The sequence below is a fragment of the Chelonia mydas genome, chromosome 6, assembly GCF_015237465.2.
Source record: "Chelonia mydas isolate rCheMyd1 chromosome 6, rCheMyd1.pri.v2, whole genome shotgun sequence".
Classification (NCBI taxonomy): domain Eukaryota; kingdom Metazoa; phylum Chordata; order Testudines; family Cheloniidae; genus Chelonia; species Chelonia mydas.
This window is the reverse complement of record NC_051246.2, coordinates 133,057,649-133,085,456: the sequence shown is the minus strand read 5'-3', so window position 1 is coordinate 133,085,456 and position 27,808 is coordinate 133,057,649. Positions and strand designations below refer to the sequence as shown.

The following is a 27,808-nucleotide window of genomic DNA, read 5'->3' as shown; positions in this document are numbered from 1 at the left end:
TGGAACCCCCTTTCAGGTAGTTGAAAGCAGCTATCAAATCCCCCCTCATTCTTCTCTTCCACAGACTAAACAATCCCAGTTCCCTCAGCCTCTCCTCATAACTCATGTGTTCCAGTCCCCTAATCATTTTTTTTGCCCTCCGCTGGACTCTTTCCCATTTTTCCACAACCTTCTTGTAGCATGGGGCCCAAAACTGGACACAGTAGTCCAGATGAGGTCTCACCAATGTCGAATAGAGGGGAACGATCATGTCCCTCGATCTGCTGGCAATGCCCCTACTTATACATCCCAAAATGCCATTGGCCTTCTTGCCAACAAAGGCATGCTGTTGACTCATATCCAACTTCTCATCCACTGTAACCCCTAGGTCCTTTTCTGCAGAACTGCTGACTAGCCATTCGGTCTCTAGTCTGTAGCGGTGCATGGGATTCTTCCGTCCTAAGTGCAGGACCCTGCACTTGTCCTTGTTGAACCTCATCAGATTTCTTTTGGCCCAAGCCTCTAATTTGTCTAGGTCCCTCTGTATCCTATCCCTACCCTGCAGCGTATCTACCTCTCCTCCCAGTTTAGTGTCATCTGCAAACTTGCTGAGGGTGCAATCCACCCCATCCTTCAGATCATTAATGAAGATATTGAACAAAACCAGCCCCAGGACCGACCCTTGGGGCACTCCGCTTTATACCAGCTGCCAACTAGACATGGAGCCATTGATCACTACCCGTTGAACCCAACGATTTAGCCAGCTTTCTATCCACCTTATCGTCCATTCATCCAGCCCATATTTCTTTAATTTGCGGCAAGAATACTGTGGGAGACCGTGTCAAAAGCTTTGCTAAAGTCAAGGAACAACACGTCCACTGCTTTCCCCTCATCCACAGAGCCAGTTATCTTGTCATAGAAGTCAATTAGATTAGTCAGGCATGACTTGCCCTTGATGAATCCATGCTGACTGTTCCTGATCACTTTCCTCTGGTCTAAGTCCTTCAGAATTGATTCCTTGAGGACCTGCTCCATGATTTTTCCAGGGACTGAGGTGAGGCTGACTGGCCTGTAGTTCCCAGGATCCTCCCTCTTCCCTTTTTTAAAGATGGGCACTACATTAGCCTTTTTCCAGTCGTCCGGGACTCCCCCGTTCGCCACGAGTTTTCAAAGATAATGGCCAATGGCTCTGCAATCACATCCGCCAACTCCTTTAGCGCTCTCGGATGCAACGCATCCGGCCCCATGGACTTGTGCTCGTCCAGCTTTTCTAAATAGTCCCGAACCACTTCTTTCTCCATGGAGGGCTGGTCACCTCCTCCCCATGCTGTGCTGCCCAGTGCAGCAGTCTGGGAGCTGACCTTGTTCGTGAAGACAGAGGCAAAAAAAGCATTGAGTACATTAGCTTTTTCCACATCAAGCTCTTTTGCTGTTTATTGTTCATAACTCCCACCATCAGCACCCCACACATGACTGCAACATTCCTACAAAGATGCTTTGCTGTGCAGTCCTAGAAGGATTGCAGAAGCCTACTGGGGGTGTTCACAACCTCTAGCTCTTGTCGCTGTTTCCCGTGTAGGGGGAGAAGCTGCGACAGCCTGATGGCCTTGGAGACGTCCATCCCCCCAAGCAATACGCGCAAAGGCTGTCTGCCTGGATGCTTTCAGCCAGGACTGGGGTGTGGGCAGGCTGAGCCAGAGGCAGGGGAAGAGGCAGACTCGGAGAGGGGGGCAGCGGAGCAGTAGTGTTGGGTGCTGGCACGAGTAGCAGGGGGAGGCAGGCAGGCATGAGGGAACAGAGCCGGCAAGGGGAAGCCGGCGCAGGGTTTGGAGAGTCTGGGTCTGCAGAAAAAGCTGGGTCTGCCTGTCAAACTGGCAGAGGCAGGAACTGGTGCTGCATGCTGGCCCATGGGGACAGGTCGCCCGCCACTGCGGTTGATAGATTAACGGGTCTGGCTCCTCCAAGACAGACTCAGGAGCCCACCCGGCTCCACAGGAGAATGCTTCATACACGGGACTTTCCTTTCATTTTTGCATGAACACATCCCTAGCCCAGCGGGGGTCCCAGCCATCCTGCAGGGCTTCCCCTGCACGGGCATGTCCAGGAGTCACTCAGGCCTCAGCACTGATCTGTGCTCTCCAGCAGGTTGGAGGAGCCGGAGGAAGTGGGTGGAGGCGGGAGGAACCGGCTGGACTCCATTACACCCCCCAGGCCGTTCCCTGCCTCTCCCAGGTCAGGAGACATCTCTCAGGTCACCGGCTCCAGGTGGAAGCGGGGAATTACTGCACCATGAGAAACTCACCCACAGCTAGTCTGCATATGTACTTCAGCATCTCATTACCTACCTCAGGCACTGGCATGGCCCCCACCACCAGCGAATCTGAGCACCTTGCAACCTTCTGATTTATTCATCCACCATCACCCCTCCGCTAGTTCACAGATGGGAGACCGAGGCACAGAGAGGCAAAGTGACTTGTGCAAGCTGTCGCAGGAAGCCTGGGCCAGAGCTGAGATTTGAACCATAGGCTGAGTCCCCAGAATAGCACCCTAACCATGGGGGTGCTTTCCTCTCATCAACAGCCGACATGCTTTGGGTTTGATGCAGAACTCCCAGGCAGAAATTCTGGGGCCTGTGCCAGGCAAGGGACCAGATGGGATTATCATAATGGTCCCTTCTAGCCTGAAATGTACGCATTTACGTGAACCTTGTCTGTAGCCCTGTATAAATGCAGACCAGGACAGCACACAGGAAGGAAGGGCTGGAGGTTATTTCCTCTGATAAAAGTGATGTTGTCGAGTTTGAGACCCGCTGTTCTGCACTATACGTATATTGTATGTAACATAGGAAATATGTGTTATCTGCTCCACTCCGTGTTCTGTCTGACTTACAGAAAACTCAGCTTCTGCCGTGGCCGAGCGCTGGTTCAAACAGACAATATTTTGATTCTACACATGTTCGCATGTAGCCTCTGCAACAGAATGAAATGTCAGTTTTGAAGTCTTTTTTGAATGTGACCTTTTTTCCTTTTCCCAGCTTGGCTGTGCAGAGCCAAGACATCTAATTCATCAGGTGATTCAGAGACTTTCATTGATTTGCTGCTGCCTCTGGGTTGGACACAGCTGACTTTGGTCAAGGCAGATCAGAGTTTAATCTCCCTGGAAATGCTGCCAGTCCCCCGTGTGTCCAACACACCTTGCATAAGGCGGGTCAAATAAGGTGTCTAAGACAAGGCAATGGTTTGCTGGTTAGGATTATGCTGTCTGTTTGCATGTATCATTTTTGTATTTAAAGTTATGAATATTGGCTCTATACTGTCTGTAGTTCAAAGTTGTGCTATGCTGCTGGGTGACACCCCAGACAAGTTGGGGTCAGCTCTGCCTAGTCTGCTGGATGGCCCATTAAGGACCATCAGCAACACAACTGACCCATTGAGAGAAGGCAGACATGCCTGGGGACTCGGCCAGATGTGCAGGGACCTGCCTATGGACAGAACTCTGGGGTGTTTCCAGGCCATGGGATGGGCAGCTTGTCCTTGGGACAAAGAAAGCAGAGACCACATGGCAAGAGACTATAAACAGCTGCTGCAGCCCCTCCATTTTGTCTTCAATCCTGCTTCCTACCTCTGGAGGGACTTTGCTACCCTGAAGCTTTGAACCAAGGACTGAAAGACCCACCCCAGCTGGGGATGTTCTCCAGAGACGAGATTTGAACCTGCAGTTTATTCTATCACTACTACAAGCCTGAACCAAGAACTTGGCCATTATCGTATGTCATTGCTTCCATTTAACCAACTCTAGCTCTCATCTCTATCTTTTCCTTTTATGAATAAACCTTTAGATTTTAGATTCTAAAGGATTGGCAACACCGTGATTTGTGCGTAAGATCTGACTTGCGTATTGACCTGGGCCTGGGGCTTGGTCCTTTGGGATCGAGAGAACCTCTTTTCTTTTACTGGGGTATTGGTTTTCGTAACCATCTGTCCCCATAACGAGTGGCACTGGTGGTGATACTGGGAAACTGGAGTGTCTAAGGGAATTGCTCGTGTGACTTGTGGTTAGCCAGTGGGGTAAAACCAAAGTCTGCTCTGTCTGGCTGGTTTGGTTTGCCTTAGAGGTGGAAAAACCCCAGCCTTGGGCTGTAACTGCCCTGCTTTAAGCAATTTGTCCTGAACTGGCACTCTCAGCTGGGTCCCTCCAGAACCAGCCTTGTTACACCCACCCCCATCATAATGAGTCACATGGGCCAGACAGGAAAGGGAATGTGGTTCGGGAGGGACAGGAAAAGTAGTGGCTTGTGTGGGTGGGAGCACTGCTGATTGCTTCCACCTGCAAGGCCTCGTCAGCTACTCAGCCCAAGTGACACAGGCTTGTACAAAGCCCTCTTCTGGCAGTGACACGTTCAGTCTGAAGAGAGGCAGTTCAGAAGTCCTGAAACTTTGAATCTGCATTTAATGGTGGTGCAGATGCGGGTTAGCATGGGGGTGGTCATAACAAATCATCCAGCATGATGCTATTTATTGCTTATGAAGAGAGTTAAGGGTACAACGTAAGGGTCTGAAAGACCTAAAATCCCTGGTAAACATACACCTGAGCTCGTGGATTAATAATGCTGAACTGGGCCTCTGGGCCAGGCAGCTGCTAGCAGAGGGGGTTTATTCACACCATGAAGGCTTTGCAGAGGGTCGATCCTTCTGTTTGCTGATGACACCGGACTTCCTATCTCCATTGTAATTGGGGAGCCTAGGGCAGGGTCTGGGGGAACAGGCGCATGGCTGAGAGCTGGCTGACTGGAGCTGGATTAGCTGCAGGCGCTGGTTGGGTGGGGAAGCACCCAGAAGCTGTGATCACACCCCTTCAAAGGAGGCTGTGCGCTGGCTGTTACTTGGGTGGTGCTGGATTCTCCTCGGCAGTTGGAGGGTCCTAGAGCAGCCATGCAGGGGAAGGCTCCCCATTGTCGCCAGCGGGCCAGGACTGCCGGCGCAGTTTCTTTCGAATGCAGACCCTGCTGCTATGATCCATGTCTGTGTCCCCTTGCGGCGGGATCACTGCAGGACAGTCGTCATGGGACCGGGCCATAAATCCCCCAGGGGAAGTTGAGCTGGCTCCGTGTGGTTGTGCTGGCAAGGAAAGCAGGGCCCTCAGGGGCAGCATGTGCTTCCCATGCACCAGGCCCCGCTGCCCGCTGGCCTCTGGGGGCAGCCAAAGCTGACCTGCTGACCTAGCAAGCCCACCTCTCCGCCCGTGCCCCATGGCCATTGCTGTGCTCAGCAGGCGCACGGTCTGATACAGGCTAACGGTGCCCTATCCGCGTACAGCCCAGGCGGCTGGGCCAGCCCAGGCGTGATTGCTGCTGAGCAGAACACAGTGCTGGGGAGGAGCCACCTAAACTGGACTGGTCACCTGGCACGTGTGCGCTGGGCGCGGAGGACGAAGTGCTCCTGCTCTGCGGGATTGTTTATTTATGCCTCCTCTGGACGTGTGTGCTCTGTAGTATGCCGAGGGCATCGGCAGCTTTGGATCGGGCGAGGGGGGGACGAGTGCCCTTGGAGCTGGAGTTTATATAAGATCGAGCCCTGAATTGTGCCTGGTATTTACCCTGGTCGGGGTGATAACATTTTCCTTCCTGATATTAACACTTGACAGTGAGAGTTCATCATTTTATGTGCTACATATTCGGCCACACCAGTGGACTTCAAAGACAATAACGTCCGGAAGGAAACGTGTCTCCATCGATTAGCATCTCTCAGAGCCTCTCTTTGGGAACAGTGCCATGCGCCTGACAGAACCCAGCTCCCCGCCATGGCTGGACTGCGCATACCACTGCTGGGCTGGACGTTCTGCACAGACACTTACCCGCTTTTCTGATTAACAGCAGTGCCTGACCTGCGTACAGTATTCAAGTGAAGCCTACCAATTCGGAGACCAAAGCCCTGAGGTAAGTGGGGAAGCGGGATACCGGGAGGAAGCACGAGCAGGAGCGTGTGAGAGGGGAGGGCTCCTGCCCCATACTGAGAAAGAGGGGCGATCAGCGGGTTATCTCAAGTGCCTATATACAAATGCACAAAGCCTGGGAAACAAGCAGGGAGAACTGGAAGTCCTGGCACAGTCAGAGAATTATGATGTGATTGGAATAACCGAGACTTGGTGGGATAACTCGCATGACTGGAGTACTGTCATGGATGGATATAAACAGTTCAGGAAGGACAGGGAGGCCAGAAAAGGTGGGGGAGTTGCACTGTATGTAAGGGAGCAGTATGACTGCTCAGAGCTCAAGTATGAAGCTGCAGAAAAATCTGAGTGTCTCTGGATTAAGTTTAGAAGTGTGAGCAACAAGGGTGACGTAGTGGTGGGAGTCTGCTATAGACCACCGGACCAGGGGGATGAGGTGGACGAGGCTTTCTTCCGGCAACTTGCAGAAGCTACTAGATCGCACGCCCTGGTTCTCATGGGCGACTTCAATCATCCTGATATCTGCTGGGAGAGAAATACAGCGGTGCACAGACGTAACATTACTGCCCCAGAGGGAGTGAACCTAACAGGTAATGATCGAGTGATCTCTCTCCTGCTATCCATCTCCACCCTCTGACAGACAGAGGCTAGGGACACCATTCCTTCCCCATCCTGGCTAATAGCCATTAATGGACTTAACTTCCATGAATTTATCCAGTTCTCTTTTAAACCCTGTTATAGTCCTAGCCTTCACAACCTCCTCAGGCAAGGAGTTCCACAGGTTGACTGTGTGCTGAGTGAAGAAGAACTTCCTTTTATTTGTGTTAAACCTGCTGCCCATTAATTTCATTTGGTGGCCCCTAGTTCTTATATTATGAGAACAAATAAATAACTTTTCCTTATTCACTTTCTCCACACCACTCATGATTTTATAGACCTCTATCATCTCCCCCTTCGTCTCCTCTTTTCCAAACTGAAAAGTCCTAGCCTCTTTAATCTCTCTGCTTATGGGACCCGTTCCAAACCCCTAATCATTTTAGTTGCCCTTTTCTGAACCTTTTCTAATGCCAGTATATCTTTTTTGAGATGAGGGGGCCACATCTGTACGCAGTATTCAAGGTGTGGGCGTACCATGGATTTATATAAGGGCAATAAGATATTCTCCCTCTTATTCTCTGTCTCTTTTTTAATGATTCCTAACATCCCATTTGCTTTTTTGACCGCTGCTGCACACTGCGTGGACATCTTCAGAGAACTATCCATGTTGACTCTAAGATCTTTCTCCTGATTAGTTGTAGCTAAATTAGCCCCCATCATATTGTATGTATAGTTGGGGTTATTTTTTCCAATGTGCATTACGTTACATTTATAGACATTAAATTTCATTTGCCATTTTGTTGCCCATTTTGTTGACTTAGTTTTGTGAGATCTTTTTGAAGTTCTTCACAGTCTGCTTTGGTCTTAACTATCTTGAGCAGTTTAGTATCATCTGCAAATTTTGCTACCTCACTGTTTACCCCGTTCTCCAGATCATTTATGAATAAGTTGAACAGGTCTGGTCCTAGGACTGACCCTTGGGGAACACCACTAGTTACCCCTCTCCATTCTGAACATTTACCATTTATTCCTACCCTTTGTTCCCTGTCTTTTAACCAGTTCTCAATCCATGAAAGGATCTTCCCTCTTATCCCATGACAACTTAATTTACATAAGAGCCTTTGGTGAGGGACCTTGTCAAAGGCTTTCTGGAAATCTAAGTACACTATATCCACTGGGTCCCCCTTCTCCACATGTTTATTGACCCCCTCAAAGAACTTGAATAGATTAGTGAAACATGATCTCCCTTTACAGAAATCACGTTGACTTTTGCCCAACAATTTATGTTCTTCAATGTGTCTGACCATTTTATTCTTTACAATTGTTTCAACGAATTGGCCAGTACTGCCATTAGACTTAGGGTAGGGATAATAGGCAATATAAATCCCGGTTTATGTTGGCACTGCTTGAGTTAAGGTGCATGGAGGGACACAACCTGCCCCCCACATACCTTTCCCCCCAAGGGAGCATTTAAACAGTCATTACTGGAGGTCAGCGTTACACCCCATTGAGATGAATGGGGAAGCATTATTCAGCTGTCACAGCTGTTGTGTCAGGCTCTCTGCAGACACAGGCAGACACTGCTGCACCCGTTACATTCATGGTCAAGGTTCTTTTCTGAAATGGAAGCTTGGATCTTGGAGAACAAGAGGATGATTATTTGTGTTACTGTAGCACCTAGGGTCTGTTGTCATGGATCAGGACTTCACTAGGCTAAGCGCTGTACAAACACAGAACCACAAGACAGTTGCTGCCCTAAATTGCTGAAATGCCTCAGGCCAGCCCAGTTTGCTACCTCCAGAGGATGAAGGGCTGATGCTGTAGCATGCATCACCCTCACTGGGAACTCCTGAGAGCCCTTCTGCATGAACGCCAGAAATGGCTTGGTGGTAGGAAGTGGAATGGGAGCAGCAGCAGCGGGTGGTGGTGGTCGGGGACTCTCTCCTCAGGGGGACTGAGTCATCTATCTGCCACCCTGACCGGGAAAACCGAGAAGTCTGCTGCTTGCCAGGAGCTAAGATTCGCAATGTGACGGAGAGACTGCCGAGACTCATCAGGCCCTCAGATCGCTACCCCTTCCTGCTTCTCCACGTGGGCGCCAATGATACTGCCAAGAATGACCTTGAGCGGATCACTGCGGACTATGTGGCTCTGGGAAGAAGGATAAAGGAGTTTGAGGCACAAGTGGTGTTCTCGTCCATCCTCCCCATGGAAGGAAAAGGCCTGGGTAGAGACTATCGAATCGTGGAAGTCAACGAATGGCTACGCAGGTGGTGTCGGAGAGAAGGCTTTGGATTTTTTGACCATGGGATGGTGTTCCAAGAAGGAGGAGTGCTAGGCAGAGACGGGCTCCACCTAACAAAGAGAGGGAAGAGCATCTTCGCAAGCAGGCTGGCTAACCTAGTGAGGAGGGCTTTAAACTAGGTTCACCGGGGGAAGGAGACCAAAGCCCTGAGGTAAGTGGGGAACTGGGATACCGGGAGGAGGCACGAGCAGGAGCGCGTGAGAGAGGAGGGCTCCTGCATCATACTGAGAGGGAGGAGCGATCAGCAGGTTACCTCAAGTGCCTATATACAAATGCACGAAGCCTGGGAAACAAGCAGGGAGAACTGAAAGTCCTGGCACAGTCAAGGAATTATGATGTGATTGGAATAACAGAGACTTGGTGGGATAACTCACATGACTGGAGTATTGTCATGGATGGATATAAGCTGTTCAGGAAGGACAGGAAGGGCAGAAAAGGTGGGGGAGTTGCATTGTATGTAAGCGAGCAGTATGACTGCTCAGAGCTCAAGTATGAAACTGCAGAAAAACCTGAGTGTCTCTGGATTAAGTTTAGAAGTGTGAGCAACAAGGGTGATGTCGTGGTGGGAGCCTACTATAGACCATCGGACCAGGGGGATGAGGTGGATGAGGCTTTCTTCCGGCAACTTGCAGAAGCTACTAGATCGCACGCCCTGGTTCTCATGGGCGACTTCAATCACCCTGATATCTGCTGGGAGAGCAATACAGCGGTACACAGGCAATACAGGACGTTTCTGGAAAATGTAGGGGACAATTTCCTGGTGCAAGTGCTGGAGGAACCAACTAGGGGCAGAGCTCTTCTTGACCTGCTGCTCACAAACCGGGAAGAATTAGTAGGGGAAGCAAAAGAGGATGGGAACCTGGGAGGCAGTGACCATGAAATGGTCGAGTTCAGGATCCTAACACAAAGAAGAAAGGAGAGCAGCAGAATACAGACCCTGGACTTCAGAAAAGCAGACTTTGACTCCCTCAGGGAGAATAACATGAGGGGGAAAGGAGTCCAGGAGAGCCGGCTGTATTTTAAAGAATCCTTATTGAGGTTACAGGGACAAACCATCCCGATGTGTAGAAAGAATAGTAAATATGGCAGGCGACCAGCTTGGCTTAACAGTGGAAATCCTTGTTGCTCTTAAATACAAAAAAGAAGCTTACAAGAAGTGGAAGATTGGACAAATGACCAGGGATGAGTATAAAAATATTGCTCGGGCTTGCAGGAGTGAAATCAGAAAGCCCAAATCACACCTGGAGTTGCAGCTAGCAAGACATGTTAAGAGTAACAAGAAGGGTTTCCTCAGGTATGTTAACAACAAGAAGAAAGTCAAGGAAAGTGTGGGCCCCTTACTGAATGAGGGAGGCAACCTCGTGACATAGGATGTGGAAAAAGCTAATGTACTCAATACTTTTTTTGCCTCTGTCTTCACGAACAAGGTCAGCTCCCAGACTACTGCACTGGGCAGCACAGCATGGGGAGGAGGTGAGCAGCTCTCTGTGGAGAAAGAAGTGGTTCGGGACTATTTCGAAAAGCTGGACGAGCACAAGTCCATGGGGCTGGATGCGTTGCATCCCAGAGTGCTAAAGGAGTTGGGGGATGTGATTGCAGAGCCATTGGCCATTATCTTTGAAAACTCATGGTCATCAGGGGAGGTCCCAGATGACTGGAAAAAGGCTAATGTAGTGCCCATCTTTAAAAAAGGGAAGGAGGAGGATCCTGGGAGCTACAGGCCAGTCAGCCTCACCTCAGTCCCTGGAAAAATCATGGAGCAGGTCCTCAAGGAATCACTTCTGAAGCATTTAAAGGAGAGGAAAGTGATCAGGAACAGTCAGCATGGATTCACCAAGGGCAAGTCATGCCTGACTAATCTAATTGCCTTCTATGACGAGATAACTGGCTCTGTGGATGAAGGGAAAACAGTGGACGTGTTGTTCCTTGACTTTAGCAAAGCTTTTGACACGGTCTCCCACAGTATTCTTGCCAGCAAGTTAAAGAAGTATGGGCTGGATGAATGGACGATAAGATGGATAGAAAGATGGCTAAATTGTTGGGCTCAACGGGTAGTGATCAATGGCTCCATGTCTAGTTGGCAGCCGGTGTCAAGTGGAGTGCCCCAGGGGTCGGTCCTGGGGCCGGTTTTATTCAATATCTTCATAAATGATCTGGAGGATGGGGTGGATTGCACCCTCAGCAAGTTTGCAGATGACACTAAACTGGGAGGAGAGGTAGATACGCTGGAGGGGAGGGATAGGATACAGAAGGACCTAGACAAATTGGAGGATTGGGCCAAAAGAAATCTGATGAGGTTCAACAAGGACAAGTGCAGAGTCCTGCACTTAGGACGGAAGAATCCCACGCACCGCTACAGACTAGGGACCAAATGGCTAGTCAGCAGTTCTGCAGAGAAGGACCTAGGGGTGACAGTGGACAAGAAGCTGGATATGAGTCAACAGTGTGCCCTTGTTGCCAAGAAGGCCAATGGCATTTTGGGATGTATAAGTAGGGGCATTGCCAGCAGATCGAGGGACGTGATTGTTCCCCTCTATTCGACATTGGTGAGGCCTCAACTGGAGTACTGTGTCCAGTTTTGGGCCCCACACTACAAGAAGGATGTGGAAAAATTGGAAAGAGTCCAGCGGAGGGCAAAAAAATGATTAGGGGACTGGAACACATGAGTTATGAGGAGAGGCTGAGGGAACTGGGATTGTTTAGTCTGTGGAAGAGAAGAATGAGGGGGGATTTGATAGCTGCTTTCAACTACCTGAAAGGGGGTTCCAAAGAGGATGGCTCTAGACTGTTCTCAGTGGTAGCAGATGACAGAACAAGGAGTAATGGTCTCAAGTTGCAGTGGGGGAGGTTTAGGTTGGATTTTAGGAAAATCTTTTTCACTAGGAGGGTGGTGAAACACTGGAATGCGTTACCTAGGGAGGTGGTGGAATCTCCTTCCCTAGAAGTTTTAAGTTAAGTTTTTGGCAGGCGTGACAAAGCCCTGGCTGGGATGATTTAGTTGGGGATCGGTCCTGCTTTGAGCTGGGGGTTGGACTAGATGACCTGCTGAGGTCCCTTCCAACCCTGATATTCTATGATTCTATGATGAGTCTCTTGGCAGCTCCCCTCCAGTCTAGGCAGATATTCCCTAGGAATTAATCTGTTGTGTAATCCTTCTGCCAGTTGGAGTCAGCAGCAACCAGGTCTGGGTTCAATATCCCCAGGTCCATCTTAACCGTACAACACAGAACTGACTCGAGCCCCCAGCAGTAATCTGGGATAATTACACCCCACCCTGGGTGCCTCTGAGAGGCAATACTTCCCCACTAACTAGTGCTGAGGCTGTGTATAGCAAAGAAAAAAATTAATAAGAAGGGAAAGGAACCTGGCCTTAATTTGGGAAAAAACCATAACCACGAACAAAACTCTTACCCCAAAGTCCTTTGGGCAGCGTCCTTTGCCTCTGTTCTCACCTTGCAGTGTGAAAGTCTGACAAATGTCCCTTGAACACACCACTCCCCTCTCCCTCCACCGCACCCCACTCACAGCTGCTGTCCTGGGCTGGCAGAGACTCGAGGTCTAGAGGGACGTTCCCGTGAGTTCACCTCGCCCGGGGACACGGGAAATAAACCTCGAGCAACGCCTCTACTGCTGCCGTAATTAACTCACCGTCACCACCTCTCACTCTGTCGCTGCGGCCGCTGTGCCGTCGGTCACGCCACTGCTGCTGTTTTTCATGCCACCGTTCACAACACCGCACTGACGCACTGTCACCTGCTGCTCCCGCCCTGCTGGGGCTTCTGCAGCTCGGTCTCTGGAGGTTCCACTAGCTGTCAGCTCTTGGTGGGGAACCTCGCTGCTGATGTGGGCTGGACAGAAACACGGTCCCATAGCCGACTATTTCAGCTCTAGTGATCCTAACGGAGTCTTAATTAGCTCTGACTTTGAGCAGTGGGGAGGGGCTGTGTCAAGGTTCCTCCCCCACTCTGAACTCTAGGGTACAGATGTGGGGACCTGCATGAAAACCTCCTAAGCTTACTTTTATCAGCTTAGGTTAAAACTTCCCCAAGGTACAAATTAATTTTATCCTTTGTCCTTGGAATATCCACTGCCACCACCAAACTCTAACTGGGTTTACTGGGAAACGTAGTTTGGACACGTCTTTCCCCCCAAAATCTTCCCAAGCCTTGCACCCCACTTCCTGGGAAAGGTTTGGTAAAAATCCTCACCAATTTGCATAGGTGACCACAGACCCAAACCCTTGGATCTGAGAACAATGAAAAAACATTCAATTTTCTTACAAGAAGACTTTTAATAGAAATAGAAGTAGATAGAAGTAAAGGAATCACCTCTGTAAAATCAGGATGGTAGATACCTTACAGGGTAATTAGATTCAAAACATAGAGAATCCCTCTAGGCAAACCTTAAGTTACAAAAAAGACACACAGACAGGAATAGTCATTCTATTCAGCACAGTTCTTTTCTCAGCCATTTAAAGAAATCATAATCTAACACATACCTAGCTAGATTACTTACTAAAAGTTCTAAGACTCCATTCCTGTTCTATTCCCGGCAAAAGCAGCGTACAGACAGACCCAGACCCTTTGTTTCTCTCCCTCCTCCCAGCTTTTGAAAGTATCTTGTCTCCTCATTGGTCATTTTGGTCAGGTGCCAGCGAGGTTACCTTTAGCTTCTTAACCCTTTACAGGTGAGAGGATTTTTCCTCTGGCCAGGAGGGATTTTAAAGGGGTTTACCCTTCCCTTTATATTTATGACAGGCTGGTTAAACCATGCCTAGGACTCTTAGGCAGAGCCCACACCTCCCCGCAGGGATACCTGTCGCCACCCTCTTGTCCCATTCTGAGCGGTTTGGCATCCGAGCCCCCTGCTTAGTGAGTTCAGTTCAGTAGAGGGTGACCCCCCCTATCACAGAATCATAGAATATCAGGGTTGGAAGGGACCTCAGGAGGTCATCTAGTCCAACCCCCTGCTCAAAGCAGGACCAATCCCCAATTAAATCATCCCAGCCAGGGCTTTGTCAAGCCTGACCGTAAAAACCTCAAAGGAAGGAGATTCCACCCCCTCCGTAGGTAACGCATTCCAGGGCTTCACCACCCTCCTCGTGAAATAGTCTTTTCTATAGCTCAGTGGTTTGAGCATTGGCCTGCTAAACCCAGGGTTGTGAGTTCAATCCTTTAGGGGGCCATTTAGGGATGTGGGGCAAAAATTGGGATTGGTCCTGCTTTGAGCAGGGGTTGGACTAGATGATCTCCTGAGGTCCCTTCCAACCCTGATATTCTATGATTCTAATATCCAACCTAGACTCCCCCACTGCAACTTGAGACCATTGCTCCTTGTTCCATCATCTACCACCACTGAGAACAGCCGAGCTCCATCCTCTTTGGAACCCCCCTTAAGGTATTTGAAGGATGCTATCAAATCCCCCCTCACTCTTCTCTTCTGCAGACTAACTAAGCCCAGTTCCCTCAATCAGGAAAGGCTAAACACAGTTCTGCTGCCATTTACTCATACAATAAGGATAACAACATTTCATTACCCTGCATTCAAATTTAAATATTAAAGTAATGTTAAAAATTATCTAATACACAGGTTAAGAAAAGAGTTTCTATACATCTGGTCTAATATTTAAATTATCCAAAAGTACAGAATTTAGTTTAAAAATCATAAAATACATATAGTGTATTATAAGAACATAAGAAGGGCCATACCTTGTCAGACCAAAGGTTCATCTAGCCCAGTGCCCTGGGTTCTGAGAGTGGCCAATGCCAGGTGTTCCAGAGGGAATGAACAGAACAGGAAATCATCAAGTGATCCATCCCCTGTGGCCCGTTCCCACCTTCTGGCAAACAGAGGCTAGGGACACCAATTGCCAATCCTGGCTAATAGACATTGATGGACCTATCCTCCATGAACTGGACCTTGTTATGATCTTGGCCTTCACAACATCCTCTGGCAAAGAGTTCCACAGGTTGACTGTGCATTGTGTGAATAAATGATTCCTTTTGTTTGTTTCAAACCTACTGCCTATTAATTTCATTTGGGGACCCCTAGTTCTTGTATTATAGGAAGGAGTAAATAACACTTCCTTATTTACTTTCTCCAAAACAGTCATTATTTTATAGACCTCTGTTATATCCCCCTTAGTCATCTCTTTTCCAAGCTGAAAAGTCCCAATCTTATTCATCTCTCCTCATACAGAAGCTGTTCTATACCTCTAATCATTTTTCACTTGAAGTGAGCTGTAGCTCACGAAAGCTTATTCTCAAAGAAATTGGTTAGTCTCTAAGGTGCCACAAGTCCTCCTTTTCTTTTTGCGAATACAGACTAACACGGCTGTTACTCTGAAACTAATCATTTTTGTTGCCCTTCTGAACCTTTTCCAATTCCAATATATCTTTTTTTGAGAAGGTGTGACCACATCTGCACACAGTATTCAAGATGTGGATGCACCATGATATAGAGGCAATATCATATTTTCAGTCTTATTATCGATCCTTTTCTTAATGATTCCCAACATTTTGTTCACTTTTTTGACTGTCACAGCACATTGAGAGGATGTGTTCAGAAAACTATCCACGACTCCAAGAGCTTGTTCTTGAGTAGTAACAGCTAATTTAAACCCCATCATTTTATACGTATAGTTGGGATTATGTTTTCCAATGTGCATTATTTTGCATTTATCAACATTGAATTTCATCTGCCATTTTGTTGCCCAGTCACGCAGTTTTGTGAAATCCTTTTGTAGCTCTTCACAGTCTGCTTTGGGCTTAACTATCTTGAGTAGTTTTGTAGCATCTGCAAATGTTGCCACGTCACTGTTTACCCCTTTTTCCAGATCGTTTATGAATATGTCAAATAGGACTTGGCCCAGTACAGACCCCTGGAGGACACCACTGTTTACCTCTCTCCATTCTGAAAACCATTTATTCCTACTCTTTGTTTCCTATCTTTTAATCAGTTACTAATCCATGAGAGGACCTTCCCTTTTATTCCATGACAGTTTACTTTGCTTACGAGTCTTTGGTGAGGGACCTTGTGAAAGGCTTCCTGAAAATCTAAGTACACTATATCCACTGGATCCCCCTCAAAGAATTCTAGTAGACTGGTGAGGCATGATTTCACTTTACAAAAACCATGTTGACTCTTCCCCAACAAATTATGTTCATTTTGTGTCTGGCAATTCTGTTCTTTACTACAGTTTCAACTAGTTTGCCCAGTACTGAAGTAAGGTTTACCAGCCTGTAATTGCAGAGATTATTTCTGGAGACCTTTTTAAAAATTGGTATAAAATTAGCTATCCTCAGTCATTTGGTACAGAAGTGGATTTAAATGGTAGGTTACAAACCGCAGTTAGTGGTTCAGCAATTTCACATTTGAGTTCCTTCAGAACTCTCGGGTGAATCCCATCTGGTCCTGGTGACTTATTGCTGTTTAATTTATCAATTTGTTCCAAACCCTTCTCTAATGACACTGCAATCTGGGCCGGTTCCTCAGATTTGCCACCTAAAAAGAATGGCTCAGGTTTGGGAATCTCCCTGACACCCTTAGCTGTGAAGAATGCAAAGGATTCATTTAGTTTCTCTGCAATGGTCTTATCGTCCTTGAGTGCTCCCTTAGCATCTCGATCGTCCAGGGGCCCACGGGTTGTTTAGCGGCTTCCTGCTTGTGATGTACTTAAAAAAAATTGCTATTACTTTTTGAGTCTTTGGCTAGCTGTTCTTCAAATTCTTTTATGGCCTTCCTAATTATATTTTTACACTTCATTTTATGCTCCTTTCTATTTTCCTCACGAGGATTTAACTTCCACATTTTGAAGGATGCCTTTTTGCCCCTCACTGCGTCTCTTATTTTGTTGTTTAGTCACGGTGGCTTTGTTTTGGTTCTCTTACTATGTTTTTTTTTTTTAATTTGGGGTATACATTTATGTTGAGCCTCTATTATGGTGTCTTTAAAAAGTTTCCATGCAGCTTTCAGGGATTTCACTTTTGGCGCTGCCCCTTTTAATTTTTGTTTCACTAACCCCCTCATTTTTGTGTAGTCCCCCTTTCTGAAATTAAATGCTACAGTGCTGGGCCTCTCTGGTGTTTTCCCCGCCACAGGGATGTTAAATCTAATTATATTATGGTCACTATTACCAAGCAGTCCAGCTCTATTCACCTCTTGGACCTGATCCTGTGCTCCACTTAGGACTAAATCAAGAATTGCCTCTCCTCTGGTGGGTTCCAGGACTAGCTGCTCCAAGAAGCAGTCATTTAAGGTGTCAAGAATCTTTATCTCTGCACCCCGTCCTGAGGTGACATGTACCCAGTCAATATGGGAGAGTTGAAATCCCCCATTATTATTATTATTCCAAATTAAGGTTAATAAATTTAACAATAAAGTAAAAATATTAGCTTCCAAATATCCTGGTTCATCACTCATAAAACGTTATACTTAGAGTAGTGTGTGGAAAGCAAATACAGCAATGAGTGTAGATTGTCCCTCAGTAACTCAGAATTTAGGATAGGTTGTCCCTCAGTAAATACAATCCACCAGAGAAGTATTTCAGTTACTTTCCAGGCTTTGTTTCTCAATGGCACTCCAGCTCATCTCTCTTGGCATTGCTGGCCCCTGGTGATGTGTTCTAAGTAGATGTTCTAAAGTGATTTGCAACCCAACACCAGCCCAAAGTGGTCACTTTGCCAACACAGCTGTGTTTGCTCAGACCTAGACTGAGTGGGTGTGATCGTGTAAATACAGTCTGGTCCTGAAGACTTTTCCCCTCCCCAGTTCACCACTAGCTGTCAGGGGAGAGCTCATTCAAACCTTGCTTACACCTGCTAAGGAGCATTACCCCTGCACGGCTCCTTCTATAACATGAGCAGGAAACTGGGGGTAGGGGGAGCAGCAGGGCAGGTTTGGAAGGGCTCTCCGGTCCACAAGGAAGGCTGCAGAGTTCTCCAAAGTTCTTTCCATGCGAGTGATGAGTCATGTCCCTCAGGCTTGAAAGAAGACTGTGCAGGAAACCCCATGCAATGAACATGCTGGAGCTCCTTGGCTCCGCTGTCCACGTCCTGTGGGCCCTTCCCTGGAACACAATGTCTCATACTTAGATTCATGAGATGGTGAAATTGTAAATTGAAATTGTTTGTTTTTATTTTGGAGGTGGCCAGGGAAGGGTTAATTGTCTCTTTCACAGGCCTGCTTGGTTCTTTGAGCTGCTTCCACATCTGTGAGTTTTCACAAAGATGTTCTGGATGTTCCTTGCATTCCTTTTTACTCTTTTAAATTCCTGTCTGGAGTATTTCCCCTTGCAGTACTGTCCACACAATTCAGCTGGAACCAGTGGAAAAGAAGAGTTGCTGTCATGGAAGTGTTAAAACTTATGAACATTCTTGCCATGAGGCATCTGACATGGACGCCAGAAAGCAATCTTCTTTCTGAATATATATACCCACATGAGGATGGACTTTTTTATGATCAAGTCACATAAATATGCAGAGGTAACCCAGGGCATGTTTTTTCGTGGAGAGAAATGTGCTTTGAACGATATTCTTGCTGATAACATTTCTGGAACAGCAATAACTGGAACAGTGGCCAGGTGAAATATGCAAAGCCTTATATGTGCTGCAGCAAAGCAAAAAATCAAGTTAAAAAAATACTTGCCTGAAAATGGAAGGCTTCCAAAGTGTGGCTCTGTTTGCACTGGGTGGTCAAAGCACTGAGGGGTCTTCTCATTTATTTTTTTGAATGAGGACACTGTAGCTGTTTCTGCAGCACTTAAGACAGGGACCTGGTTTTGTGCAGCATATAAAAGATAAGCTAGTTCAGTGGAATAAAGTCTCTACTCTCATTGCACCAACACAGTTCCTGTGATGCTGAGCTTGGAGAAAGGTCCCTTAAATCATACCAGAAATCCCCTTTGAGATACTGCATGGAAATCATCTCTACCTCTGAGAGAACGTGCAGTCCATTGTATGGAAAGCAAATGTGTACACAATGAATGCAAAAGTAACACCACAAGACAGAACGCAACCCTCAGTTCTTAAAAAGTATCCTGTTTATTAGCTCCTTACACAGCGCACATCATAGCTTTGGTTAAAATGTCTCCACTTTTGGTATATTACAGAATACCAGCCCTATTTCTGTCACTTGGCACTTAGAAGGTGCAAATGAATCCAGAGTACTAGGACATACACTATAAGGAGCAATTCTGTGGAGGTTGTGGTTTTGATTTTGTTTTGTTTTTTATCGAGCACAGTTCTTATTTAGCTTTCATTTCTAAATGCATAGTACTTATTTGCATTACAGTAGCACCTGGGGATCTCAAGTCTGTCAGAGATCCATTGTTCTCAATTTCAGCTGTTATGCAGAAATGACTAAAACAATTTCCATTCACTATAATGTGACACTTCCCAACTTAGGGCCCATGATATGATTTTTTTTTCTTGGAGAATACCAACACCATAGAGAAGTTTCTCATGGTTACAACCTAGAAGTACTTGTATTCAAAACAAGCACACCTGAATGTTTGAAGGGGAACCTATTTGTTAGAGGCTTTCCCTTCACCTCCTCCCCTGGTTCTTGTCAGGCAGACAGAAAGCAGAAGACCCGAAGTCCGAGGTGCTGGCAATGCAATATTTATTGGGGTTAATTTCCAGCAAGCATGTCCATAACTCTGACGTTGCAGAGCCTTGTTTCCCAGTGTCCTGTCCGCCCTGCTCCTTAGCGGGCATAATTATCCCTGAAATGCACACCCTCGGTCCCACCCCTTAGATCTTATGGTCATGTTCCGTGAGTCTGGGGTCTTCATCCTCCCTCTTTTGTACCCCATGGGAGGGGTACGGAGTGAACTTGTGCTGCAGTCAGGGACAGGCATTTCTTTGGCCTTTTAGTGTTTTACCTCCCCCCCCCCCCAGTCCCCCTTTCCCCCCCTGGACCAGTTGCTTGACCTTGCCTTGAGACAGGAGTAGAGTCAGTCTTGTGTGTGTACTCGTATGTTATACTCCCACTATGCAGCTAACTGCTCTTATCTGTTCCCATTATATGAACAAACCCTCTGGCCAGGCAGAAGCAACACACACAGTGTCTTTGTACTCTGTTCACACACATTAGTTAAGAATATAAGTGTATGAAGAATCAAATGGGCAAACAAGACCTAAAATTCTATCTCGGGCCGAAATACAGACCTGAATCCTACATTATGACTAGCACTCCTAACACTAGCAGCAAAGATTTCTGTAACCTCTTCCTGCCAGAAGAATGGCTATTTCCAGGCGAGTTGATTTTGGTCATGGTTTTTCTTTATTGCTTCCCTGTATTTGTACTGCATCCCAAACGTCACTGGGTAGTTGGATATTGGAAATTTGAGATTTGTGTGCAAAGCCATTGTTCCACCATGTACCCAAATGGGAAACATTAGAAATCAGATCTCTTCTGAATGCTGTCGTCTCTCAGCCTACCAGCATCACAGTGCCGACCAACCAGAGCTCCTCTGCTCTCCGGCTGCTCAGTGGCCATGTAAACCATGCTACGCACTAACAAAAAATTGTTTCAAATGTTATTTTTTCTTTTATTATTGTTTTCACTCCATCGCAGGTTTTTTCAGATCCCTTTGCCGGGTGAAAATACACGTTTTATTTGATAGTCTAATGGGCTACAAAATTGCAGCCTCTGGTTGCTCACCTGAAAAATATGGGTGACAGCAGGAAGAGTTAGGGCAATAATTATCGGCAAGAGATCCTCACAGCCCCGTGAATCCAGGAGCATCCAGGCTATTGCGTCCTTACGTTCTCCCTGGAGCAATCTAGGGAGGTGCACCAGCAGCTGTGAATTCAGACAACGGAGCCATCTCCACGTGCACACTGAGTTATGGGGAGGTGATAGGAAGGGAAGATCTGTTATAAGGTCCATTTTCAGCTCATGCACCTACATTTTGTAAGAGGTGAGAGGAAGGGTGGGCCAGTGCTAGGGAGCTGGCCTGGAACTTGGGTGACCTCAGTTCAAATCCCTGCCCTATCACCAGCTTCCTGTGTGACACTTAGGCTCAGATTCTCAAAGGTCTATGGGCCTAACTCCCATTGACTACGGCCAAATGTATATATGGCTATTGGTAATATCACTGCAACTTGAGACCATTGCTCCTTGTTGTGTCATTTGCCACCACTGAGAACAGCCGAGCTCCATCCTCTTTGGAACCCCCCTTCAGCTAATTTAGGGCTGCTATCAAATCCCCCCTCACTCTTCTTTTCCGCAGACTAAATAACCCCAGTTCCCTCAGCCTCTCCTCGTACATCATGTGCCCCAGACCCCTGATCATTTCCGTTGCCCTCCGCTGGACTCTCTGCAATTTGTCCACAACCCTTCTGTAGTGGGGGGACCAAAACTGGACACAGTACTCCAGGTGTGGCCTCACCAGTGCCAAATAGAGAGGAATAATCACTTCCATCAATCTGCTGGCAATGCTCCTCCTAATAAAGCCCAAAATGCCATTGGCCTTCTTGGCAACAAGGGCGCACTGTTGACTCATATCCAGCTTCTCGTCCACTGTAATCCCCTTTCTGCAGAGATTGCTGAGGGTGCAATCCATCCCATCATTCAGATCATTAATGAAGATGTTGAACAAAACTGGCCCCGGGATTGACCCTTGGGGCACTGCGCTTGATACCGGCTGACAACTAGACATCGAGCCATTGATCACTATCCTTTGAGCCCAACAATCTAGCCAGCTTTCTATACAACTTATATCCATTAATCCAATCCATACTTTTTTAACTTGGTGGCAAGAATCCTGTGGGAGACCTAGGTCAGTCTGGGCTGACTGCTGATGAGGAAGGATGCACCTTGCCAGCTCCAGCCAAGGAGCAGTCAGGATCCCAGACTGTGGGAGCAGGAGACATCAAGGCCCAGCCAGGCACCCAGATAGCTGTACCCCAGGGAGATTGCTGTCATCTCCCAAGGAGCCCAGAGACTCCAAAGACACCCGAACGTCAACTGCAGGAGTCACGGTAGGAATTAGTCCAGGGAGGGACTAGACAGTGTCCCTGCAGCAATCGGTGTGTTGCGGGCAGATTCCCCACTGACTTAGTGGTGAACCCTTTCTCCACTACCAGGCCCCTGGGCTGGGACCCAGTGGAGCAGGGAGGGCCCACGTTCCCCTACCTGCCGCCCCCCCTTAAAGGGGGATGACCCACCACAACCCCTCCTGCTGACTCTGGCCATTGGGCCGCTCTTCCCTACAGACAAGGGGAGTCCCATTGGCGCCGACCTTTGGACCACGCAGCCCTGAGGCTGAGGCCAGCCACATAGACTTAACCACGGGGCTACCACACTCTTACTCCACCCCCAAGGTGATGGGGTGCACTTGCCTCCAGACAATTTACAAGAGAAACAAATTATAGAGCACTTTAAAACTGAAAGTGAATGATTATTTAGAACAAACTTAATCCAAACGTATCCACGTCCCTCTTAAAAGAGAAGATATGAGAGGATATTGGTTAGTCTTTTATTTCACTGAACAACCCGTCTTGGTAAGTCTCGTTGCTCAGCTCTGAGACGGGAAGGATGGTCACTTTTCTTGCCTTTGACAAACAGACAGACATGGAAGGGAGAAGGGAAAGGACAACAAAAGCAGGGGAAATGTGGCATTTGTTGATGTTTTCAGGATTCCGGGCAGTAGGTCTGTCACAGATGGATGCTCTGTGTTGGCAGGTTGACCACAGCAGCAGTTGTCCTGGGCTCAGGCTCATTTCACAAGCTGGGACATCATCTAGCTGGCATGGCCCCTCCTCTTTAACTGGTCTCTTTTAGGATGGGCAGCACAGGATAGAGCTGGATGGGCCGTCTCCTCTCATTGTGCCGTCTGGCACAGTTGACCTCATGATCAGATGAAAAGCCAAGAGAAAGAGAAAGACAGGACAGGAGAAAATAGTGGGGCGGAATGGAACGGACAAGGGAAGGGGAAACACAGCAGGGTCTCTCATATCTTTCTGGAGTCTCCATTGGTGAGGTGGCCCTGGTTAGACATCCTCGCTGAGAGCTGGGCTTCGTGATGATGTGATCCCTTGCAGCATCCACGGGCAAAGACAAAGTCCCTGGAGTGCAGGAGAGACCTGATGGCATCCCCCCTCCACCAGGAACTCCTCATTCAGCCCATATATGGGGGTTGGACTAGATGACCTTCTGGGGTCCCTTCCAACCCTGATATTCTATGATTCTATGATATATCCTTGTCCTCAGAGTGGCCCTCTCTCTTTTGCACCTTTTCCCATCAACATTTCTTGTTACAGGTTATTGTGATGTCTTATGAATTTTCGCTCACGTTTAAGGTAAATGTGCAGGCCCAGTTACCACAACAGCTCATACACAGTGCTGGGGTTTGGCCCAGCTGATAAGAGGCTTCATAGACTCAGTTTTGTGAAGTGTGAGGCAAGTTACGGGCATTAACAATCGTTGCAGACAGCTCTCTCAGTTGCAAAGTTTTTTGGACTTGGCTCTATCTCTGTCTTGATCATAGAACATCAGCGTGCTCTCACTCTCTCTCACGCCTCTCTGTCCCAGGCAGAACCTAGGGCCTGCGCCACTGCCCTCCATCTTCGCCAGTCTCCTGCTGCAGTCTTAGCTTCTTCCTGTGTCATTACAATATCTTTCAACTCTGCTTCTGTTGTGACTTTCCACGTTACCCTTGCTCTGTCTGATTGCCGCTTGCCCTGCGGGTTCCAGGCCAATTTCTGTCTTGTTTTGTTATTTAGAACTTTCCTCCATGTATGTCCTAGCCATTCCCATTTTTGTTCCATAATTTTCAGTCCTATCGGTTTCTGTTTTGTCCTCATCCAGAGTTCTTCATTTGTGATTTTTTTTCTGGCCATCTGATATTGAGGATTTGTCTCAGGCAGCTGTGTATGAAAACTTGGAGTTTCGATATGAAGGTCATAATAAGTTTTAAGCTCCATCTAGTAAGCCTGACTTTTCAATAGTGTTAAATATTTGAAGTTTAGTTTGGAGGGCAAGATTTCTGTTTCTCCAGGTCATTTTTAGATTACAAAGGCACGTCTGGCTTTCACTATTCTGGCTTAAATGTCTTCAGCTGTTCCATCTGCTGTACTCACAATGCTGCCAAGATAAGTGAAATATCAGACTTCTTCTAAGTCAGTCCCAGAAAGCATTAGACGTGTTTCTTCTTGTGTGTTGATTCTCAAGGTTTTAGTTTTCTTGCTGCTGGTTTTCAACCCTACTAATTGATCAAATGGCAGTTACCATTTTACATGAATTTTACAGACTTCCAGAAAGGCTTTGAGACAGTGGAAAGAACCGTTTTATGGAAGTTGCTATGACACTATGGAATCCTTCCGAAATTTGTGAACATCGTTTAGAGAGTCTATGAAAATATAACATGCTAAGAAATACAGAACAATGAACTGCCGTAGCCATTTCAGGTTACTGTGGCCACCAGACAAGGATCTCTGTGTCATCCAAGACCTTTTTACTGGGAGTGGATTGGGTAATGAGAAAGACAAGGACATACAATGGACTTTCACACAGAAGTTAGAGGACTTTGACTTTGCAGATGACATCAACTTGCCATCCCATAACAACCAAGACATGCCGGCCAAAACGAAGGCTCCTCGGACCTCTGCTCAATACTCACACAGCTCCCTTTTATTCTCACAGGCCAGTATTTCCTCTGGCCTAGCTAGGCCCATTTACTCCATTCAAGGGGAGTACTAAGCCTAAGCATTTGTAAAATCCCGCCCCCGCCCCCCCGGCTGTCTGCTGTTAGCAAAGCTTCTGCCTTTATCAGTGTTGATCCAGTTCAGCAATTTCACACTTTGCCTTGTTCATAGAAATGACGCAGTCAGACTGGGGTGCAACTTCCACTGGAATTCTGGTGCCTCGCTCCCTTATGCTCCTTTGACCAAGCCAGCCCTACCATCCAGGGCCTGCTGTGCATGGCTCCCTGAACCCTGCTTTGAAACTGCCCACAGCTCTTCCACCTCCGGCATTTTTCCATTTGACTCACACTCTCACCTTAGCTTCTATGATGTGCAAGATTCACGAAATTGGAAACCATGCGTCCTGTTCGTGGGAATACATTTTATGATTCGTGCCTTCAATCCAACCCAGCTCAGCCGCGATTCCTTTAAAAAAGGATGAACTTAAAATGCTTAGAGCTCTTTGGAGGAATTAACAAGCGCAACTGATTTATTTATTTATTTTGATGGGGGTTATTTCTTTCTAGTGGCTTCTTGTCCTTTCTGCCTAGTGAGATAGAGCCATGCAACCCCATTCCTTGTGATCTATTGAGTAAAACCTATTTCCGTGTCCAGGTACCTCTTGCAGTTTAAAAAACTATGAAATTTCCTGAAATTTCACTGACAAAGGTTTACATTAAATCTGGGTTGTCACTTTCCCTGCAGTCTGTGCAAAAACACAACCGGAGGGGACTTTCATTGGCATGTTGCTGAGCAGCTCAGGAATCTGGAGCAGCCTGATACTGTGACAGAGACTCCAGTGGGGAACGAGGGCGGGTGGGGAAGAAGGGTGATTCTCATCCCACTCCAGCTCATTGGTTAAAGTTCAATCTGAGAAACATGGAATGTCTCGCTTGGTTTAATGTATGCAAATGAGGCACAGCACAAAGCACCCACACACACACAGGCCCCGGTACGAAAACACAAGCGCAGCCTCTCCTGGAGAGAGCGGTTTCACGTCAATGCCAGGACACAAGTCCTCAGCAGGGTGCTGGTGATCCGGCTGACTCTTTCTTTATCATTAAGAAAATATTTAAAGTGGGGAGTCCTTGGTAAACACTATGTTCATCCTTCTGTCCCCTCCTCCTCCCTTTTCCTTGTTCATGTCTTGCGATTTGTCCACAATTCTAGATCACGAGCTCTCTGGGACTTATCATAGAATCATAGAATCATAGAATATCAGGGTTGGAAGGGACCTCAGAAGGTCATCTAGTCCAACCCCCAGCTCGAAGCAGGACCAAGTCCCAGTTAAATCATCCCAGCCAGGGCTTTGTCAAGCCTGACCTTAAAAACCTCTAAGGAAGGAGATTCTACCACCTCCCTAGGTAACGCATTCCAGTGTTTCACCACCCTCCTAGTGAAAAAGTTTTTCCTAATATCCAATCTAAACCTCCCCCACTGCAACTTGAGACCATTACTCCTCGTTCTGTCATCTGCTACCATTGAGAACAGTCTAGAGCCATCCTCTTTGGAACCCCCTTTCAGGTAGTTGAAAGCAGCTATCAAATCCCCCCTCATTCTTCTCTTCTGCAGACTAAACAATCCCAGCTCCCTCAGCCTCTCCTCATAAGTCATGTGCTCTAGACCCCTAATCATTTTTGTTGCCCTTCGCTGGACTCTCTCCAATTTATCCACATCCTTCTTGTAGTGTGGGGCCCAAAACTGGACACAGTACTCCAGATGAGGCCTCACCAATGTCGAATAGAGGGGAACGATCACATCCCTTGATCTGCTCGCTATGCCCCTACTTATACATCCCAAAATGCCATTGGCCTTTTTGGCAACAAGGGCACACTGCTGACTCATATCCAGCTTGTCGTCCACTGTCACCCCTAGGTCCTTTTCCGCAGAACTGCTGCCTAGCCATTCGGTCCGTAGTCTGTAGCGGTGCATTGGATTCTTCCGTCCTAAGTGCAGGACCCTGCACTTATCCTTATTGAACCTCATCAGATTTCTTTTGGCCCAATCCTCCAATTTGTCTAGGTCCTTCTGTATCCTATCCCTCCCCTCCAGCGTATCTACCACTCCTCCCAGTTTAGTATCATCTGCAAATTTGCTGAGAGTGCAATCCACACCATCCTCCAGATCATTTATGAAGATATTGAACAAAACCGGCCCCAGGACCGACCCCTGGGGCACTCCACTTGACACCGGCTGCCAACTAGACATGGAGCCATTGATCACTACCCATTGAGCCCTACAATCTAGCCAACTTTCTACCCACTTGGACTATCTCATGTGTGTGGACGATACCTAGGACAATGATTTGCGTCCTTAGGTGCCAACGGAGTAAATATTGATCATACAGTGATGCCCCAAAGAGGCTGTTCCTCATAACGCTACAACCTGCATGAAACAACGTGACACCATTTGCTTGGAGCAATAGACACGTGAAGACGTTTTGGGGGAAACAGGAGGAATTGGCACTTCCCGGTCTCCCACTGTCACAGTCACAACCTTCTTTTTTCACAGTTCCTTTGCCACAAAGTCCGTTTGATTTCCTTCCCTTTATGGAATATCAAGGTCTTAGTCTGTTTCGCAGGAACCTGAGTCTCATTTCAAATTTCCATCCACTTCAAAATCACTGAGGGAAAGAGAAAAGGAAGATTTATAGGGGAAGCAGTTTGGGAAAGTTTAGGCAAGATGCCTGGCAGCATTACTTCAAAGGACGGAGGACCAGCTAATAGTTATTCCCCTTGAGCAGAACCAGCCTTTCCTCTTACTCTCCTTCTGACTAGAAGCTTGAGATGGATTCCATGAATTTTCTCATTCCATCCCCTTGACATCAGAGTAACTGAGAATATAGTTTGTATTTAATATAATTTCCCCCTGAAACTGGGGTGAAAGCACAAACGACCTCCTAAGTCTCACCTTTCAAGCAGATTTTGGTTCTAAAGAAGGTTCAGAATGTAGGAATTTTGTCCTGCATAGTTTGTATAACCCAAATCCCACAGGCTGCATAGCCATCCTCCCAGTTATCAACCTACTCTGCCTCTCTTTTTGTACCAGAACCCATCTCTGAGTCACCTGAGCATTTCCTCTGGCTCCCAGAGAGTAATTAAAAACTATTGAGACTCAAGAAGAAAGATGCAGTTATAGCGTATGGTCTATATTAGACACTTTTGAATTATCTGCCCCCTGGTAAGGGATTATCCGTGTATTCTAGTACACACTTGCATTGTTATCAGCATTGTCATATTCTTCTCAATGTGGGCTTATCTATGCCATATACGGATTTTACATGTCGTCA

At 47.2% G+C, this 27,808-nt stretch overlaps 1 long non-coding RNA gene across 1 annotated transcript in view; it reads right to left on the bottom strand.

Moving 5' to 3' along the window:
• Positions 1–14,880: 14,880 nt before the first annotated feature.
• The window catches only part of LOC122466231, a 31,248-nt gene continuing 18,320 nt past the window's right edge, over positions 14,881–27,808 (bottom strand). Inside the window, exons 2-3 of the long non-coding RNA XR_006291595.1 lie at positions 25,909–25,912; positions 14,881–14,969 (exon numbers count right to left, since the gene is read on the bottom strand). This is a non-coding gene — a long non-coding RNA (uncharacterized LOC122466231). The remainder of the gene's footprint in view (positions 14,970–25,908; positions 25,913–27,808) is intronic.